This window comes from Anabrus simplex, chromosome 10 (genome assembly GCF_040414725.1).
Source record: "Anabrus simplex isolate iqAnaSimp1 chromosome 10, ASM4041472v1, whole genome shotgun sequence".
Classification (NCBI taxonomy): domain Eukaryota; kingdom Metazoa; phylum Arthropoda; class Insecta; order Orthoptera; family Tettigoniidae; genus Anabrus; species Anabrus simplex.
In genome coordinates this window covers 15,779,856-15,801,938 of record NC_090274.1, presented here as the reverse complement: position 1 = coordinate 15,801,938, position 22,083 = coordinate 15,779,856, and the positions used below count along the sequence as shown (strand labels likewise).

At 42.3% G+C, this 22,083-nt stretch overlaps 1 protein-coding gene across 5 annotated transcripts in view; it reads right to left on the bottom strand.

The window, feature by feature from the left end:
• The window catches only part of Efa6 (Exchange factor for Arf 6), a 366,073-nt gene that overhangs the window by 322,382 nt on the left and 21,608 nt on the right, over positions 1-22,083 (bottom strand). The gene's annotated exons all lie outside the window — the stretch shown is intronic.

Here is a 22,083-nt window from a genome sequence, read left to right as displayed (position 1 = left end):
AAAACAACTAGAGTTGAGCAAGGGAGGTCGGATAGGATAGATGAGAGTGAGGAGCCTGGTACAAGTAAATTGAAGCAATGCCAGGACTCAGCTAAGGGCCCCGTGGTCGCAAACCCACGCTCCAAAATTAAGAGCCCCTCCGGCCCCTTTTAGTCGCCTTTTACGACAGGCAGTGGATACCGTGGGTGTTATTCTACGGTCCCAACTCACAGGGCGAACTCTTTATTTGTAAATAAATTAAGAAGAAACAATGTTATTAAGAGCATTGAAGCTGTGACTAATCCAGTAAAATATATTTGTAAGCATTGTTTCGTGTCCAACAGCACGGTATAGAGCTGTGGAAAGGTTCGTTAAAATACACATTCAATTAAATTATTGAATAACACTATTGCCGTAAGTGTTGGTATTCCCACGACCACTTAATAGAAAACTGCCGTAAGTAAAATTTTCCATGTACGACTTAAAATTTGTGAACTTCTGTTATAATATGTTCACAACGCACTGTGCCGTTGCAATACTCAAGTTTGGATGACCATGGTATACAAGTATCACTAAACCTGAAATACGTACTATTCAGTATTTTTTCCCGTTGATTCAAACTCTTGAGAGCTTCTCCTGAAAAATGATGGCTTTTGACTTGTGGCAGTCTTCTTCCAGGGGTGCGAATGTTATGATTCTGTAGCAAAGGTGGCTATTTAAATATGACAGCAACGCCGAAAGCTATTTAGTCTCAGCTTTCTCAGGAACGATACGAGCTGAGTAACACTTCTATAAACTACTAGGAAGACTGGCAAAAATATATATTTTTATCTCCCATTTTAATAGGGTAAAATAATTTTTGGATACACTTGTAATAATAATGTTATTGTTTTTACGTCCACTAATTACTTTTGACTTTTCCAATTGTGTGGTAGCGGGCTCATCAATGGACGCTTGCTACCACACTGTGACGAAACATTCGGGAAATAGTGAGTTCGAACCCCACTGTCGGCAGCCTTGAGACTGTCCCTTAAATAAGGCCCCGGCCGCTTCCTTCCCACTCCTAGCCCTTTCCTATCCCATAGTTGCTGTAAGACCTATGTGTGCTGGTGAGCAAAAGAGAAGATCCCACCCTCTCCCCCCAACAAACCTTAATGGCGCAACAGCCCCGAAGGACCATGGCCTACCAAGCGATCGCTGCTCAGCCCAAAGGCCTGCAGATTATGAGGCGTCGTGTGATGAGCACGACGAATCCTCTTGTAAGTTATTCTTAGCTTCCTAGGCCAGGAGTAAACATATTATACAGGTAGGAAAAGGGACTTGAATAAGGGCCAGTCTTTCATATATCACAATTTGAGCATATCGATATTTACTGCAACCGACAATGATGTGATTGTGATCGGCAAATTCCTCTTACTCCTTTGGGTAGCAGCCATGACCGAGACGGATGCGTGTGATAGACTTAAGATGTCTCCTGCTAAGACGTAATTTGTCAAACCAGAGTCATGTTGGAATGTGAGGCTGATGAGCAGCGTAGTGTCGTACTTCATTGCCAGATTTGCTGCGTAGTAATGGTATAAAGTCCGTATATGGAACCGCCATTGCATTATAGGTTCCATCTGAGATACTCTGCTTTGCCGGTTGATCAGATCTCCGAAGTTAATCAGCATTGATCGTGGTCAGTACTTGTACGAGAGGAGGAGTGGAAAGGAACGGATCATTCCAGTTAGATCGGCCAGGTCTTTAGAAACACACGACAGGACCGTCTACCAGCAACATTAGCTGCTGCAGACGGCCTCAAGTTACAACCACAGCACTGGGATATTTTAGTCTCGTGTGGTGTGGCTTAGTCATCGCTACACTCGCCTTCAATCCACGGCGGTGAGCTGTTGAGATATCGCCTAAGAACTGCTGCCATCATCTTGCCCTAATGATAATCATACTAGGAAGGTAGGAGACTTTGATTCTACCAAATAAGAAACTACTGGCGAAAGAAAGATAAAAGCAATGACAGGCGAGGTCTCGCAAATCTACTACCAGGGAAGGTGGTGGTGATGGTAATTGACGATTATTAATACTTGTTTTGCTCAGTAATTCACATCGCACTAACACACGTTTCCGACGACGCTGGGATAGAAAGATGTTACGACTGGGAAAGCACGGCCGTACCTGTAATTGAGGCACAGACGAGCTGCGTAGCTCAAACGGTAGAGCGCTGGCCTTCTGAGTTCAAGGTAGTGGGTTCTGTCTCAGCTCAGTCCAACAGCATTTGAGCTACTCGAATACGCCAACCTCTTGTCGACATGGACGTAATTTGAACATTTTGACTGGGCTGGCAGGGATTACCGGGGGGATCTATGGGCTGTGGCTCTACACGACTGTAGGCGCCGAACGCCCCAGTCAGCACTTTTTTCGGAACTTATTAGCGACATTTTAATTAGAATTGCGGGGGGAAGGTAAAATTGAACAATAATAAAAATTATTTCTATCAAGATTGTATAGGTAGTCTACACAATTTTGCAACGATCACTTTGTTTCATTGAGCTATATTCAATCACAACAAGAAGAATATCTCGATCAATGCAAAACTCAGACACTACCAGTGATCCACCAGGAGGTTTTATATGCAGCTGAATGTTTGAACAAAATAAAAAAAACAGGATGGGTCAAGAAGTTGGAACTGGTGGAAAGAAAGATTCTGAGGAAGATACTGGGACTCCAAATAACAGAGGATGGATCATACAAAAAGAAAGGAAAACAAGAATTATATCATTTTTTTTTTTTGCTTTACGTCGCACCGACACAGATAGGTCTTATGGCGACGATGGGACAGGAAAGGCCCAGGGATGGGAACGAAGCGGCCGAAGGTACAGCCCCAGCATTTGCCTGGTGTGAAAATGGGAAATCATGGAAATCATCTTCAGGGCTGCCGACAGTGGTGCTCGAACCAACGACCTCCCGAATACTGGATACTGGCCGCACTTAAGCGACTGCAGCTATCGAGCTCGGTCTAAAACAAATGATGATGAACAAATTATTATGAATTCAAAAGAGTCAGCGGATCCAATTCACAATTCCTTATTTTCAGAGATGATGCTTGTTGTCCAAAGGGCTCCACAATCCAGGTCACCGGCTCCTCATAACAGTAATCACTGGTAAAGCAAAACCATGGTATGTCATATACAACGGCACCACTCGCAAGTAACACTAACCTATGGTGTTGTTCACATAGTGGTACTAATCACAGGCCACGTACAGCCATGGTGTTTTTCATAAAGTGGTACTACTCATAGGTGACGCAGACCCATTCCGAACACAGTGGAACCAACCGGTGGGATACACACTCAGCACAGACCCGAAATGTTTCTCCAATAATGGTACTGCTCTTATGCGACGTACACCAATGGTACTAGTAGTAAGCAACGTCGACCAATGGTGTTCGGCACGTAGTGGTACTAATCACAAGTAGTCTCGTGGTTCTAATATCATCATCTCTTGGTCGCCCCTTTCAATCGTCTCTTACGACAGGCAGGGGATACCGTGGATGTAGTCTTCGTCTGTGACCTCCACCCACAGGGGGCGGACGGGTCGGGGATTTTAACAGGGTATGGTTAATTCCTCTCGAACAGAAACTGAGTGTTTGTCTTCACACACTTCTCTTCAACTACACAAACAAAGACGGAACACACCCCTCCACACAGGGCATACGGCCGTAAAACAGCCGTCTTACCAGAAGATCCGAGTCAAATGAACAGTTGAGCCACTCATCGTTTTCTCTGAGCACTCAGCTGTACTCAAATCTTTCTTCGTGCTCCCACCAACATCTCTTCCTCTCAATGGACAATTACTCCATTTTCTTTCATCTTCACAGAGTGGTGTTCTCATTTTAATATTTACGAGTTTGTGCTCCGTGCTGGTGAAGCAAGAAAAACCGAACGAGTTCTAACACTCGACGTAATATCCTGAAGGTCAGAGACCCCAAGGTCCGATCACATAGCGGAGTTTATCAGGAAGAGGGATCTCCCTAATACCAAAATGATAGCTGAGCCATGAAACAGGTGGAGTGTGTCATCGTAGTTAAAGGATGTCACGCGCACAGCACAGCTGTCTGCAGTGAGTATTCGTCATCCTCTAGCAACATCGTATATGCAACAGTGTTCGTGGACAAAAACAATCCTTAGGAGGACCTGGACAACAGAAAAATATTTAAATTGCTGTTTCAGCTTTATCATCAATGTGTAGAGGAAACCTTGCTAGCTAAGATCGTGAAAATAATCTTACTCTGAAAAACACTGAATAACTTTCTGTTAAGTGAATGTTTGTCAAAACCTGTTTCCTATATGGGGTCGGGGATGAGGTGAGATGAATATATATGGCATGGTTTATGGCCGGATGCCCTTCCTGACGCCAACCTACGTCGAAGAGTTAATGAAGATGAAATTAATGGTGGTGAATGAAACTGGGGAAGGAGGTGAAAGTAATTGGTTGTGGCCTATGAATAGGAACCGGGAGTGGAAATGGGAAACCACAGAAACCATTCTCAGGACAGCCGACGCAGAGATTCAAACCCAGGCGTCTCCTGAATGCAGAGCTTAGCTCCATAGGCGTAGCGCGTCTACTCTCTCGATATCACTGGTGAGTGAACACTGTCATTATTGCACCCCTCCGTAAAAATGATATTTAACAATAATGCTATTTGCTTTACGTCCCACTAACTACTTTTACCGTTTTTGGAGATGCCGAGGTGCCGGAATTTAGTCTCACAGGAGTTCTTTTACGTGCCAGCAAATCTACCCACACGAGGCTGACATTTTGAGCACCTTCCAATACCACCGCACTGAGCCAGGATCGAACGTGCCAGTTGGTGTCAGACGGCCAGCGCCTCAACCGTCTGAGCCACTCAGCCCAGCAAAACTAATATTTTTCAACAATGCATTTCCATCCCGTCCACATTCGTAGTGTAAATGTTAGCTCTATTGGCTGCGATCCTCGGTAGGCTGGGTTCGTTTCCTGGTAGTGCCAAAGATTTAAATTTGTCGCGAGAGCTGGTTATGTTTATGTGGTTATAAAGGTACACACAGCTCACGTCCACTAGGGGCGTACCTGGAAAGAACTCCACCTCCTCGAATAATATCTTACTTTATTCCTATCCCAAAATATCCCTGGTATCAATGAAAAACACTGCCTTACAGTCTATGGGCAAAAACAATTATAATGTTGTCTATCCACTCATACTTCGCTTTTATCTCCGATTAGATACAGATTACACATCCCTAAACATTTCTCAAAGCTCTGTATTTAAGTTATGCGTGTGTGCCCAACTCTTTTTTTCTACGAGGTCGTGTATGAAGTGAGTTGAATCTTCGTAGCGAGTTTTATGACAGGATGCCCTGCCTGACGTCAACCTTATCAGAGGAGTTAATGAGATGAAATGAATGACGTGATATGTGATAGCAGGAAGGGAGAGGGCGGAACCCGATGCTGACACTTAACTTATTCCTGACGAATAGCATTCAGGGGTCTTCTCAAGCCTTAACGTCTCCATCTGACGGACGAATCACCATCAACAGCGTCATATGCCCTCACTCCATCTGAACACTGCAGAGAGGTTTCGGAATTGAAGTCAGGCTTTTGGCAGAATTTGTAAACAAACACAACCAACTTCCATTTTTTTTTCTATTTGTTTTACGTCGCACCGACACAGATAGGTCTTTTGGCGACGATGGGATAGGAAAGGCCTAGGAAGTGGAAGGAAGCGGCCGTGGCCTTAATTAAGGTACAGCCCCGGCATTTGCCTGGTGTGAAAATGGGAAACCACGGAAAACCATCTTCAGGGCTGCCGACAGTGGGGCTCGAACCCACTATCTCCCGATTACTGGATACTGACCGCACTTAAGCGACTGCAGCTATCGAGCTCCAATTTTCTCTGGAAACAATAGTTATAATTGAAGTGTACATAACATATTACAGAAAATCGAGTTTCTAATCTTTTATACCCGATACGTTTGTTTTGTAACGTACGAACTGAAGGAGATGTTTAGCCAATCTAAATTCTTGTGCCGATTCCATCAACGGCGACGGTTACTGACCTCGAGTCGTCTTGGTTGCTGTCCTCAAACTGTAATATATCATTCAGACACATGACAACAATATGACTGCGAGTTCTACAATAACAGAATGGCTGTATGTATGACTTAATGATAAAAGCAAGTAAGGTCAAATCTTCTCCACAGATGTCACGAACCCGAACAACAAATGTTCGCGTTTAAGTACACAGAAAATCTTTGAAAACACACAGAGACCTTGGGAACGTGTTAATGATTGCAAGAAACTAAGGTTCGCCGTATCGTGCACGTTTCCCTTCTAAGATCAGGCTATAATTATCATTTCGGAAGATGTGACTGTTTTATTTCACTATTTGTTTTACATTGCACCCTCACAGGTAGATCTTATGGCAACGATGGTATAGGAAAGGGCTAGGAGTAGGAAGAAAGCGACCGTCGCCTTAATTAAGGTACAGACCCAGCATTTGCCTGGTGTGAAAATTGGGGAAACCACGGAAAACATGCCATTTACCAACGGTAAAATATTCTTACAATTCAAACCCTCATTAATGTAGAAGTCTTCCTCGTGGACAGTCAAGATTTTCTTCTGAAGACGCGGGACAAAGTTCTCTGCGAAACATAAAGAGTTTCACCTTTTCTTGACACGGCATGAGCCCATGTCATGTCTACAAGTAGGGGTCATGAAAGCATCAGAGTCGAGGTAACAGAAACTAGTAGCAATGATGATGTCGCTTTACATCAAAACAAAAAAGAATGCAGTAGCATTTTAAAGCTCCCAACCGAAGCGTATTAAATTCGCTAGCCAGGTCTCTAAATATAGACGAGCATGCAGCAGAGCAGCTGATCTGGATATCGCGGTATAGTCACCAGTTCCGGTTGCAACGTACAGTCTCGGACACATGCCACATAGCGGAGATATATGACGTTATTGTTTGTTTTCTTCCGGCACCGCGATATTACAACATTCCAGGCTTTCCCCTTAATTTTTCGAGTGATCGTACTTTTTGGTTCAATATGCTTTACGTCCCACCGACACACATCGGTCTTATGGCAAGGATTGTATAGGAACGGGAAGATACAGCCTCAGCATTTGCCTGGTGTGAAAATGGGAAATCACGGAAAAACGATCTTCAGAGCTGCCGTCAATAGGGTTCGAACCCACTATCTCCCGAATGCAAACTCATAACTACCGTGACCCAAACAGCAATCGTACTTCTCATTTCCATAGTTATCTTGCTAATCCCTGCGCTTTGCAAATCAGTTACCAACTATAGACATGATTTAGGCTTTTTGGGCTTATGCCGTAAAAGCATTATTGGTAACAGTTACCCATTAGTTTGTTACCATAACGACTGAATAAAATACCCCATGTCACCGACGCTCAGGTGATGGTGATTGTTTTAACAGGAAGTACAACTGTTATTTATGTATTCACTGGGTAAGTAAATGAAATTGTGTATGGCTTTCAGTGCCGGGAGTGTCCAAAGACATGTTCAGCTCGCCAGGTGCAGGTCTTTCGATTTGACTCCCGTAGGCGACCTGTGCGTCGTGATGAGGATGAAATGATGAGGAGACGACACATACACTCAGCCCCCGTGTCAGGGAAATTAATCAATGATGGTTAAAATTCCCGACCCTGCCGGGAATCGAACCCGAGACCCCTGTGACCAAAGGCCACCACGTTAACCATTTAGCCATGGAGCCGGAAGTGTAGGACTGGGACAAGTGTCCCTAACTTTGCCAGTTAACCAGTAACTGGTATGGCTGGGTCCTGAGGACCCTGCGCAACTTATGAATTCACGTAACTCTTCAGTCTGTAACGTTAGTTCATCGTTGTTCCGTGTAAATCCATTTTAGTTGATGAGAAGCAGCTGTGAGATGAGGGCGTGGTCAATTTCTTCTGTACACCCGGGTAAGTTAGTAACACAGGGTTCTTGGAATCCCTGGGATACCATTAATGCAATGCTCGTTAGTTATTCTTAAGTTCATGTTTGACTTTTCTTTTTTTTTTTTTTTTCTTTTTTTCAAACACTTTCGCTTGTAGAATGAAGGGTCTTTCTAGTGAACTGACTGTTCTTCAGATGAAGAAACGTTTCTACACCAAATATATTCCAAAGGAAATTAAGGTAGGCACTGGTAGAGTTCTGGAAATGGCCGTGTCAAAGGAACGCCATTCTCAAGCACCCGAAACACCTAAATCCAAATGCATAAAGGTGTTCCACCTGCCCATACTGCAATGACAGAAAAACAGCTATTGTTTGCAAGATGTACAGCAAACGAATAGGCAATGAATGTGCACAAAAGATGTGTAAAGTGCGTGCAAGTAGTGAATGACGAAAGAAATCAAGAGACGACTAAAACCACAAGTTGGTGTTTTGTCATAATTTTCCTGTTAAGTGTTTTATACCATAAGACATTATTATGAATCAATATAAACATTGTTTTGATATTTTGTCTTATTATATTCAAAATACAACTTTTCGATCAGATTTGACAGGGTAACATTAGTACTTTTAAAATTTGCGCAAACAAAAAGTCAGTCATTAATTGATTTAATAAGCTGAATATTCTTTTTTTTTTTAATTTCTGATATAAACAGTGTCTTGAGCTAAATAAATTTGTATGATAATAAAATGTAATTTACCGAGAGAGTTGGCCGTACGGTTAGGGCTGCCCAGCTGTGAACTTGCATCCGAGAAATAGTGGGTTCGAACCCCACTATCGGCAGCCTTGAAGATGGTTTTCCGTCGTTTCTCATTTTCACGCCAGGCAAATGTTGGGGCTGTACCTTAATTGAGGCTCCGTCCACTTCCTTCCCATTCCTAGGTCTTTCCTATCCCATCGTCGCTGTAAGACTTATCTGTGTCGGTGCGACATAAAGCCAATTTTAAATATATACTGGTATTTATATTCGAAAATTAAACTGGGTCCCAGGGACCCTGTCGTAACATTTGATACAAAAGTGAACCCGCACCAGGTTAAGGATTAAAATAAACCATATACGTAGGTCGAGTCATAAGTCATGGCAACTATTTTTTTTCTCGCGAACAAGAGACAACACGGAAAATCTAAGATATGCATTTGGAAACGTACGGTATGTACTTGCGTATGATGCCAGTAGATGGTGTATGTAAACAACAGGGTGGGTCTAAGCATGCCCCCAAGTTCAGTGTGTGAGTGCGAGCGTCACAAAATGGAAGTCAACAAGCAGGAGCAACGATCGTATATTAAAATAGCAGTTCTCGGCGGCAGAAATGGACTCCAATTCCATGCTGAGCTGCGGGAAGCATTAGGTGTGCATGCCATGCCCTATAGAACAGTAGCGAGGTGGGTGGAGACGTTTACACGTTAGTGATACACATGCAGCGCCTGCACCACCGCTGACAACGCACAGTGGAAACCTTGGGTGATTATTTCGAAGGTCTGTAACCAGTGGAGACCTGTCCTTTGTACATAGTCTTGTGTATTTGCTGTCTATACCATAATAAAACAATGTTTACCAATGGCCTGTGATCTGTCACTTTCCTACGAGAATCTCCTGAAGTCAGAATTTGTCTTCAGGCACTATGCATAAGTGCATGCCCTATATTTCTAAATGCATATCTTAGATTTTCCGTGGTGTCTCCTGTTTGCGGGAAAAAAAAGTTGCCATGACTTATGACTCGATCTCTCTTAACACTAATCAGAGGGAAGAAATTGAAGGGATCCGACAATTAGAAAAATGAACCCATAGACCAAAGAAAGACAAGGGCCACGAAGGGCGTGAAAATAGAAGACTTCCTATGGCTCGGAAACCTAATACCGTCCGGGTCGGAAAAGAACAAGAGTTGACCAAATGATAGGATAGATGAAAGTGACAAATAAGTCGAATACCAGGAGTTTTAGTCGCCTCTTACGATAGGCAGAGGATATTGTGGATGTTATTCTAGCGCCTACACAGGGAGAACACCGATGCTCACCGTTTGACTCGTAATTAAACATCTAAATTTCAGAATAGCTACACTAATAAATTCGTACGATAAAAATGTAGCGGACATTGGGTGTTCTCTAAATTGTGTTATGTACACATATTCGAAGTAATATTTCAGGACAGATCTGGAAGTGTTTGTTGAACGTAATGATCGCGAATATCTCCTTTATTAATCTTCAACGGTAAAAAACGTATGCAACGAAAACGACACATTATGTTTTTCATAACTTTTAGTTTATGCAGTTTTTCGATGCAGGTAATATTACAATCGAAATTTGACACTTCTTGTTTTGGCATTGCTAAGCCACATTACTCTATCCCTGAACTTAAACGCCGAGTTTCTAGAAATTCGGTATAGCCGTTCTCCTGTGATGTAATAATCAGACAAAAATGCCCGAAAGCCTGCAGATTACGAGACTAGCCTGGTCAGCGCGGCGAATCCTCTCGGCCGTTATTCTTGGCTTTCTAGGCGGGGGTCGTTATCTCACTAACAGTTAGCTCCTCGACTGTTCTCACGTAAGATGAGCGGACCTCGAATCAGCCTACAGATCCGTGAAAAAAATCCCTAATCTGGCCGAGAATCGAACCCGCAGACTCGCTCTCCCAAGACCGCGAGGCGGGCTACAGAAACGAAGTATGGGGAAAATTTTGAAGTGTACGGCCAAAATTAAACGTTATTTATATAGATGTAATACTCGGCTACAGGTTGTCAACAAGACAGTGTCGGGAAAATATTTTATGAAGATAAGAAGTCCAGTGTAATATACTGTATGCTTATCGGCACGACCGCAGAGCAGCTTGAGGTCAAGCCTCAAGTTCCTACTACAATCCCACTATGGATCCCACATGGCCACCAACAAAGACAAAACTAATATGACATTCACGGGTCAAATTATGACAAAAACCGCGCTGTCAACATTATGTTTCTCTAATGCATTAAAGCAGGGCTGTCCAACCTTTCCATGTATTGGGGCGCACCCGATTCTTGGCAATAATAATAATAATAATAATAATAATAATAATAATAATAATAATAATAATATCGGTAATACAGAAACGTGTAGGCTGATATTGACTGAATATTTCTAGTAGTTAGTGTGAAATCTGACATCGCATGTTCGCTCAAGTTAAGAAACGGTATTGCTCCTCACATTAAGGTGTGTAACCATTTATGAGACATTCACTATGCGTTAGTTTTCCGATGGGTGTTCTAAATGGGAAATACTAAGAGTCAACATATTCAGTTCATCCCCCAGCCTTTCTCTACAACAGCAGGGATTATAATGTACAGAGTTGTCACAATACACCGTATACTGTACTTCAAAAGATCACAGTACCTGAGAGAATATTCTGAAATAACAGAGGTATAGTCTGTAGAATGAGTAATGATAAAGCTAAGAAGAGAAAGAGGTGGATCAGAATTGTGGGAATGTCAAGTGAAAACTTAGCAATTACTTGAATGTTCAAAAAAAAGCCTAAACTTTCAGTTACGGATAATGTTGGTACAATTAAATTTGTGTTTGAAGGGCGCTTAAGAACTATACCCAGGGCGCCGGATTGGAACAGGAATGCATTCAAGGAATAATGCTTTAGGTCCTAACTATGATACTTGTCGAGTTGGTGTTCTAAGGATCAATTTCACAATGAGACTCCCCTCAGAACACTTAAGCACATCTCTTTCAGTCTTCCACTGACAATGCTAAACCTGCCAGCGAGAAGGCAGCCTCACTCCCAGCGTCTACCGTACACAGTCTACATCTCAAAAACACCCTGTACACAATACCACAACCACTCCTTCGCGGTCTGGAACGCCATGCCAGAGGAGACGGAGCTTGACGTCGGGCTCTGCATTCGAAAACCAGTAAGAGAAATACGTACCTTTTATTTAGTTGTGACTATTACTACTAGAGTGGGAATTACAGGTACGAGTACAAATGTATTTGAACAATGAGCAAGTGTAATCTAGCCTCTCTACAGTTATGCCTGTGAGTTGCATAACTTGTAGGGATTCTAATAGTTCAGATCACTCATATTTATTTCATGCAAATCTCACTACAGAACCGTTGTGCGGGTAGCAGACACTTGCGCCTTGTTCAAATACTTTTGCATTCTACCTTATTCCTACAATTCCCATCTCTAGTTATTACCGTTACAATGTCCGGCTCCATGGCTAAATGGTTAGCGTGCTGGCCTTTTGTCACAGGGTCCCGGGTTCGATTCGCGGCAGGGTCGGGAATTTTAACCTTCATTGGTTAATTTTGCTAGCACGGGGGCTGGGTGTATGTGTCGTCATCATCATTTCATCCTCATCACGACGCGCAAGTCGCCTACGGGTGTCAAAAGACCTGCATCTGGCGAGCCGAACTTGTCCTTGGACACTCCGGGCACTAAAAGCCACACGCCATTTCATTTCATTTTTCACCGTTAAAAGTATTATTATTATTATTATTATTATTATTATTATTATTATCATCATCATCATCACCAAATTTCTAACACAAGTATCGTTATTGTATACATTCGTTTTTTTAAGTATTTCCTCGTAACATTCACTGTAATGTTTCATGTAACAAGTGGGCAGTTTACATGGTAATCTTCCCACATCGTAGTGGGACCGCGGATTCGAACCGTGTCACACATGGGGATTCGGTCCTGTTTTACAGCCGGGTGCCCTTCCTGATGGCAACGCCTTGTTAAGATGTATTCACTATCACATATTTCCATCGTGGTGGTGGTGGTGATTATTGTTTTAAGAGGAAGTACAACTAGGCAACCATCCTCTATATAACACTAATCAGAGGGAAAGTATGGAAGGGGTCCAACACTTCGAAAAATGAAGATATCGGCCAATGGAAGACAATGGCCACGAAGGGCGTGAAAATGAAAGACTCCCTAGCCCTCGCAAACCTAATAGCGTCGGGATCGGAAAAGAACAAGAGTTGACCAAGAGAGGTCGGATAGAATAGATGAAAGTGAGTCTGGCACAAGTAAGTGGAAGCAATGCCAGGACTCAGCTAGGGAGCCCGTGGTCGCCAACCCACGCTCCAAGGTTCAAAGTCCCAGGGCCCCTTTTAGTCGCCTCATACAACAGGCAGGGCATACCGTGGGTGTTGATCTACCGCCCCCACCCAGAGGGGGAACAGTGTGAATCGCCTAAACCTTGCACCCCAGACATTTCTAAAATGGAATGTGCTACTGAGGTGCTGCTTTCACAGAAATGAAGAGCGCATAACTGCAGCCTACCTAGACATTTTAATAATTATTAGATTGTGTATTTTAGAAAGTTACATTTCTTCAAATGGAACACTGCTTACTGACATTAACAAAATAGACAACTGTAGTAAATCAGAATGCCAATGGTGGTGGTGCTTTTTCATTTTTTTTTTTCCTTCACGATTCTAGTACAAGTGGTTTACGAGCTATTGTAATATAAAATAACGACATTTATCCGCTCCATTCAGCTGCCTTGTTAGTTACTCTGTGATAGTTCTAGAAGTAGGATAAGATGGTATTTAGGTGCACGGAGAAGGTTGTTCGGTTTTGTGCCCTGTTCACGGAACGATAGTCCATGTCACCCATCTCGACAATTAATTGTGAACGTCTTCGACCAATTACGTGAAACTGGAAGTGTAAAACCAAGAAAACGTGCGTATGACTGGAGATGAGGGTGACAATGTTCTAGAACGGATTTGACCCCTTTATACTTTTCCTAGCTAAAGAAAGAAACTAAAAGACACCGTTTACAAGGACATACCGACTACATCAGATGGCATGAAACGACGTATTACTGCTGCCTGCGTTGACATTTCTGATGAAATGTTAGAACGTGTGCATCAATCCTTACTTGGCAGACTGGAAGCTTGTACTGAAGCTGGTGGTCGTCATTTTGAACACAACTTTCGAAGGCCAATTCTTCCTCAGAATCCACAGAATTTGTTTATCCACTTTTTTTATTAAATTAGTGCTCTATTTGCAAGCAGCTCTTTGGTCCCGTTTAGTTCCACATTTCTTATCGTTAAAATATGAGTCTAACCATCATCATCTTGGTCTTCCCCCTCTTCTCTTACTCTCCATAGTCGAGTCCATTATTCTCCTAGATAACCTAACCGCCTCCATTCGCCTCTGATTGTCTGGAATAGCCAAGTAATAATCCCATAATCCCCCAGTACAACTAACATGTTTTCCCTTGTATTCCCTCTCTAGATCTAAAAACAAACATCTCTATTCCTCCCTCCCACAGCATTTTTCAAATACTTGACACATACTGAAAATCTCGTCCCGACAGCCCTTCTGTGGTCTGGAACCAACAAATATGAAAATGTTCGTCCCATATTGAGTTATCCTCTTATTTCTGTAATTGCTTATTATTTCCAAAGACAAGATCATTTGGCAGTAATGCCAGCTCCCTTCATCGGTTCGCTACGCAGGTCGACGACCCCACCGCGCCTGCTATTGTCTGCGCACCACAGACTGATTTCTTACCAACACGTTTGTCGGTTACACTTCCCATTTCACTCTCTTGTAAATATGACAGACAGACTTCTCTGGCTACTCCACAACGAGTAACACAACAGACAGAATTAGTGCCCCGTTAACATAACAACGATAGCACAATATTGATTGCCACAACACGCCCGGGACCAACTACAATATCTCAGACCGTAACAGGCTGCCAAAATCAAGATGATGGAAACGGAGGGGAACAGTTGTATACTGTTTACGTTTTGTCACGGCATTTCAATGAGAAATGTTCGCACAGTTGTTTACATTCAGCCAGGAATTCCAGGCGTAATGTTAAAAAAAGGACAGAGGCCTATTTTGTCGCAAAAGGATTGAAATGATATGCTATAGTCAGCAATACATAGGTTACAAAAGATAAACTCATTTTCGTTTAAAATACAAATACACCGGGCGAGTTGGCCGTGCGCGTAGAGGCGCGCGGCTGTGAGCTTGCATCCGGGAGATAGTAGGTTCGAATCCCACTATCGGCAGCCCTGAAAATGGTTTTCAGTGGTTTCCCATTTTCACACCAGGCAAATGCTGGGGCTGTACCTTAATTAAGGCCACGGCCGCTTCCTTCCAACTCCTAGGCCTTTGCTATCCCATCGTCGCCATAAGACCTATCTGTGTCGGCGCGACGTAAAGCCCCTAGCAAAAAAAAAAAAAAATACAAATAACTACTAATACTAAGAATACAACGCTGGCATAATAAAACATGTAAATAAATAAATATTGCACACAATATGACGTGTTCTAAGAAACAGCATTCTCTAAATATTTAGTAGCAATAGGCTAATACTTATTTAGTGTCTTACAGAAATTTGGAATTGACAAGAAAACTAGAGAAATCACCAAACTAACACTGACGGACACCATCTCGACAGTAACGTTCTTAGGAGAAAAATCTGCTCCGTTTGAAATAACGACATGGATCAGACAAGGAAACGGATTATCCCCGATCCTTTTCAATATCGCACTGGAGAAAATAATGTAAACCTGGGAAGAAGCTCTGAAATTGGATGAAATAAGTGGAATACACCTGGGGAAGAAAGGTCAGGACCTAGAAATCACGTGTTTAGCTTTTGCAGATGACCTTGCTATCTACAGTAAGCCAAAAATCGAGAAGACGCTCAAAAGATGGTGAAGAGCCTGCATGAAATCGCCGAAAAAGTGAGTCTTAAAGTCTCTTATAAAAAGACCGAATATATGGAGTACAAGCACCAAAGCGAGAGGTATATGGAGGTGAAACATGGCAAGATTAAAAGGACAGACACGTTCAAATACCCGAGTGAATGGATCCAACTCAACGGACTGGTAAAGAGGCCAAGAAGGCAAGAGCCAGAAAATTAGATCTGGACTACAAGTGAACACAAAACAGGTATAACAAACGGACAATATCCTACAATATCCGATATTATAACTCAGTAATAAAACCGGAGGAATTGTACGCTTCAGAGTGTCTGATTTTAAATAAAAAGGCGAGCTGCAAGAACCTGAGAAAAAGGAAAGGAAGATAGTGAGGAAAATTCTGGGACCGCAGAAGACTACTGATGAAACTTGGAAGAAAATGGAGCTCTAAAAGTACACTGACAAGATCGCGGGCACAATGCGGAAACGAAGGCTGAAATTCTACGGACACCTAGTAAGAGTGGATGACAAACGACTGACCAAAAGGATCTGCAAATACATCATGGGGTTTACAAGTGGGTACAAGTGGTCAGTCAAGAGGGATGCGGAAGAAGTTTGAGTTACATTGCAGATGATCCACAATAGTTCAGAAGAAGAGTCGATAGTATGAAATCATTTGAAAAGAAACCACTAAAACGGAGGTCCGAATGGATTATTTCCGAAGAGGAGAGAAAGAATGAAGTTTTGGAAAGAGAAGAGAAGAAAGGCCAAATAGCCTTAAGTTCTATGAGGTCCACAGATGGCCATATTCGGAGAAGAAAACATACTTAAGTCAGAATTGTTAGCGATTACTGCGATTACCTAGGTTTTAATATCTAAACGGCATCGTAAATAAAGGTTACAGAACTTTCTATATAGTTATGAGGGTATTTAAGGGTTGTGTCACTGGTCGGACGCCAATTAGAGTATGGTTCCAGTTCATGAGTCCTTCATCAGGATAACTTGATTCGAAAACTGGAAAAGGTGACAAGGAAAGCAGCGCGATTTGTTGTGGGCGATTTCCGGCAAGAAAAATATCGCAAACTTTGGACTAGGAAGACTTGGGAGCAAGAAACTAGTTGCTCGACTAAGTGGTAAGTTCTGAGCTGTCCGCGGAGAGATGGCGTGAAATGACAGTATTACCGCAGCTGTCAGCTGGCATTCGGGAGATAGTGGGTTCGAACCACAATGTCGGCAGCTCTGAATAGGCCCTATCGTTTTCCGTGGTTTCCCATTTTCACACCAGGCAAGTGCTGGGATGTACCTTCCCGCTCCTAGACCTCTCCTATCCCATCGTCAACATAAGACCTATCTGTGTCGGTGCGACTTAAATAAATAAATAAATAAATAAATAAATGGATAGATCGAATGAGCAAGGAGGACGTCCTGATGAGAGTCTCCGACCAAAGAACCATTCTGCAGGAATTTTACGCAGAAAAGCCAATGAGATGAAGCATGTCATGCGAAGGAATGGATGCCTCAATTATATTACTGAAGGTACGGTTGAAGGAAACAGAGGAGTACGGTGCAGCTTCTATACAATCTCAAAAAAGGAAAGACGATAATGTATAAGCTGAAACAATAAGCTGAGAATAGGACAACCTGACGAATTCTCTTTGGAGAGAATAATAAAGTTACCTGTTGGTTCATCCTCTAGGAAAAAATAAAACTCTTTCAAGGAGTGGAAATTTCATCCATATTTGCTTTACTTTCTGGGATATTACGATTTTTGAAAAATATGGAAATAAATTTTGAAAATCCGCCAATAACCACTCGTATTACACAAAATAATCGGTTTTTTAACGTCGTAGAAAAGAAGATACATCATTATTCACCTGCGGTTTGAATGTGACATAAAAGTACGTTAGAAAGCAGAACCCTCGGGACAGTGAGAATGTAATGTAAATTAAGAAGGTACTGTGGGAGTCTAAATTCACCTAAGGCTACGCCATGTACCAACAAGTGAGTTAGACTGTCTCACATCTGCTCTAGCAAACTGAACTACAGAAGAAAAGCTCAGCAATGCAGGAAGGTTTCTACACCACGGAAGCGATGGCTTCTACTGAATGGATAGAGGTCAATTTTGAGCTACGAGACGTAGCGTATGCAAGGCCAAAGTGTTTCACCTATCGACCTTAGAGAGAGAGAGAGAGAGAGAGGAGGGGGTACCATGTTCAAAATTGCTCCGCTTTTTTGTAAAGAGTACATATCTTATCGTGCGCATTTCCACTTGAATAAAACGCTTAATAATAATAATAATAATAATAATAATAATAATAATAATAATAATAATAATATAGTCGTTATTTTAAAAAAATGAGTGCGTAGTATTATACACTGAGTGGCCACACGTTATGGGAAGACATGAATGTGATGTTACTAACGAGTTGCTCCTCCGTGAGCCCTCAAGACGACAGCAATACCGTGACGCATCGACTCTACAAGGTGTTGGAATCGTTCTGGATGGATTTGGACCAACGCATCTTGTACTGCTACTCACAATTGGTCTTGTGTAATTGGTGCGGGTTCATGGAGCGTACACTAATATCGACAGCATCCCATAAATGCTCGACTGGATTAAGATCAGGGAATCTGAAGGGCCAATCCATGGTCGTAATTTCACACGAGTGCTCCTCCAACCATCTGCTTGCCACTACAGAGCACATTGTCGTGTTGAAACATGGCATCTCCATCAGTGTACTCTTAGGGCCAGAAAGGGATGCAGATGGTCTGAAAGAATGTCCACGTAACGCGCACCTATCAGCGCTCCCTGCAGCCGAACAATGGGGCCCTAATTGCGACCATGGGAACGCCGACCAGACCAGGACTAAGCCACCTCCCGCCTGGTAACAACCTGGTTGACACGCAGAGTCCATAGCTTCATGGGGCATACGCCACTCTCTCACGCGCCCATTAGCTCGAAACAACTGGAACCGGGATTCATCGGACAATACCGCACGCCGCCACTGTTCCATGGTCCATTGCCGATGTTAGCGGGTCCATGCACGTCGTTGAACTCTGTGTCAAGGTGTCAGCGAAAGGACACGAATTGATCGTCGGCTGGTGTAGCCTATGCGGTGCAGTTGCCTCCTTACAGCCCTGGTAGAAATGGGTTCCTGACTCCCAACATTCAACTGGGCGGTAGCCCGTCGAGATCCAGTGTGGTTCTGCGGTGGCGACGTGATGTCCGTTCGTTAAACACCTGTGGTCTTGCCGTCCGGTGCTAACATTCTCTCTGTGATATTGAAGATCCACCCTCGACACTGTCGACCTCGGAAACCCGAATTCGCGTGTAATCTCCGCAATGCCATGACCAATGCGCCATGCCCCGATGATCATCCCACGTTCACAGTCGGGTAACTCGCGACGTGTTGCCATCTTCACGAAACTGGTGTCTGTGACAGATTGCTCAGCTACGCCGCAGCTAGCCGTAACACTCAGAGGTCATACATGGCACATTTTCTAGTGGTACACACCTTCACGTGACTTTTGGCCACTCAGTGTAAGTTCCTAGCATTTAACATTTTATGAGACTTAATTTGTCCAATCCTTGTCCCGTTTCCCTACGAGTTGGGGTAGGAAGTGAAATGAATCTTCGTAGCGAGTTTTTGCGACCGGATGCCCTTCCTGACGCCAACCTCACCGAAGGAGATGAGATGAAATGAACGACGTGATGTATAGCAGCAGGGAGAGTGTGAAACCCGGTGTCGACACATAGCCTACTCCTGTTGAATACCACCAACGCCTAACGTCTCCATCCGAGAGAAAATTCCCCATCAACAGCGTTATATTCCCTCACTCCATATAAATACTGCGGAGAGGTTTGGAATCGAATCCGGGTTTTTGGCACGCAATATAGTGGTTAGACATTGTACACTACCACCTCTCCTACCCTGCCGGGCAACACGGCGTCAGACCACGTAGACTTTTCGCTTTATCCATCATGGCCACCAGGTAAATTTTGAGGTTGTACCTTAATTAAGGCCAACGGCCGTAGCCGTGTTGAAACACCGGATCCCGTGAGATCTCCGAAGTTAAGCAACATTGGACGTGGTCAAGATTTGGATGAGTTGCCACGCGCTGGAGGAGCGGAAAGGAACTGGCCACCCTACCGTACATAAACTCCGGCTCAGGCACACGTCTGCAAAGGTTCGGACCAGCCTTCGGACAGAATACACCCTTACCTTGCTGCCTTCCCACTCCTAGCCCTTTCCTATCCCATCGTCGCCATACGATTTGTCCGTGTCAGTATGACGCGACGTAAACCAAATGCCATGCGCAACAGCCCCGATGAGCCATGGCTACCAAGCGACCGCCGCTCAACCCGAAGGCCTGCAGATTTTGAATTGTCGTGTAATCAGCACGACGAATCCTCGCATCCTCGCTTCCTAAACAGAGGTGCGACGTTAAGCAGGTTATATATCTATATATATAAAATAACTTGTCCTGACTGACTGACTGACTGACTGATTCATCATCGCAGAGCCAAAACTACTGGACGTAACGAAATGAAATTTTGGGTATATATTCATATTAAGATGTAGGTGCTCGCTAAGAGAGGATTTTTGGATATTCCTTCGCTAAGGGGGTGAAAAGAGGGGTGAAATTTTAAAATGAGTGTGTCTATATCTCGAAAGTTTACAAGTTTACAGATGTAAAAATTGGTATTTAGAATCTTCTTTTAAAATAAGGAAACACGTATTTTTTTGTTTTCAGAAAATCCCAATAGGAGGGGTGAAAAGGGGTGAAAATGGGGAAAATGGGTTGAATGTCCTTAATCAGTATACCAGTACTTATATCTCAGAAACTGAAGATATTACAGACCTGAAAATTGGTACTTTTGATCTCTTAAAAATAAACACGTATTTTTTTTGTTTTTGGAAAATCCAATTAATGGGAGGGTGAAAAGGGGGTGAATTTTTAAAATGAGTGAATCTATATCTCCAAACTTTTAAAGTTTGCAGATTTAAAAATTGGTATTTGGAATCTTCATTAAACATAAAGAAACACATATTTTTTGTTTTCGGAAAATCGCAATAGGAGGGATGAAAAGGGGTGAAAAAGGGTTGAATACCTTTGATGAGGCTACATATATTTCAGAAACTGAAGATATTACAGACCTGAAAATTGGTGTTTGGGATCTCCTTTAAAAATAAAGAAACACGTGTTTTTTTGTTTTTGGAAAATCCAATTAATGGGGGGGGTGAAAAGTGGGTGATTTTTTAAAATGAGTGTATCTATATCTCAAAACTGTTACAGTTTATAGATGTAAAAATTGGTATTTAGAATCTCCTTTAAAAATAAAGAAACACGTATTCTTTTGTTTTCGGAAAATCCCAATAGGAAGGGTGTAAAAGGGTGAATAATGGGTTGAATGCCTTTAATGAGGCTACTTATATTTCAGAACCTAAAGATATTACAGACCTGAAAATTGGTATTTGGGATCTACTTTAAATGTAAAGAAACACGTATTTTTTCGTTTTTGGAAAATCCAACTATTGAGGGGTGAAAAGGGGGGTGATTTTTAAAAAAATGAATGTGTCTACATCTTAAAACTTTAAAATTTACAGATGTAAAAATTGGTAGTTAGAATCTCCTCTAAAAATAAAGGAACACGTATTTTTTTGTTTCCTGTAAATCCCAATAGGAGGGGTGTAAAAGGGTAAAAAATGGGTTGAATGCCTTTAATGAGGATACATATATCTCAGAAACTGAAGATATTACAGAACTGAAAATTTGTATATGGGATCTCCTTTAAAAATAAAGAAACACGTATTTTTTTAGTTTTTGGAAAATCCTATTAATGGCGGTTAAACAGAAGTGACAAATTGGGGTGAATTTTTTGAAAGATTATCTTGGAAACGTAAAATGTTACAGACGTAAAAAGTGGGTGTTTGGAATCTCCTGTAAATGTAAAGAAACATAGGTGATTTGTTTTTGGAAACTCCACTTAAGGGGAACCCAAAAGGGGTGAAATTTTAAAATGAGAATTTTTACAGTATATCTAAAAAAACTTAACATGTTACAGAAGTGAAAAATGGTATTTTTATCTCTATTAAACATAAAGAAACGTGTATTTTTAATTTTCGGAAATACCACTTGGGTGGAGGGGGGGTGAAAGTGACTGAAAATGGTGTTGAATTCTTTTAATTAGGCTACTGATATCTTAAAAATGAAGATGTTACAGACGTGAAATTTGATATTTGCAATTTGCTTTAAAAGTAAAGAAACACGTATTCTCGGAAAATCCAATGAAGCGGGGGGAGGGGGTGAAAGAATTGAAAAAAATAATTTACTTTAATTGTATGAGAATATATACATCTAATAAAAACTAAAGTTGTTACAGACGTGAAAATTCTTATTTGGATCTCCTTTAAAAACAAAGAAAAACGCGTTTTGGGG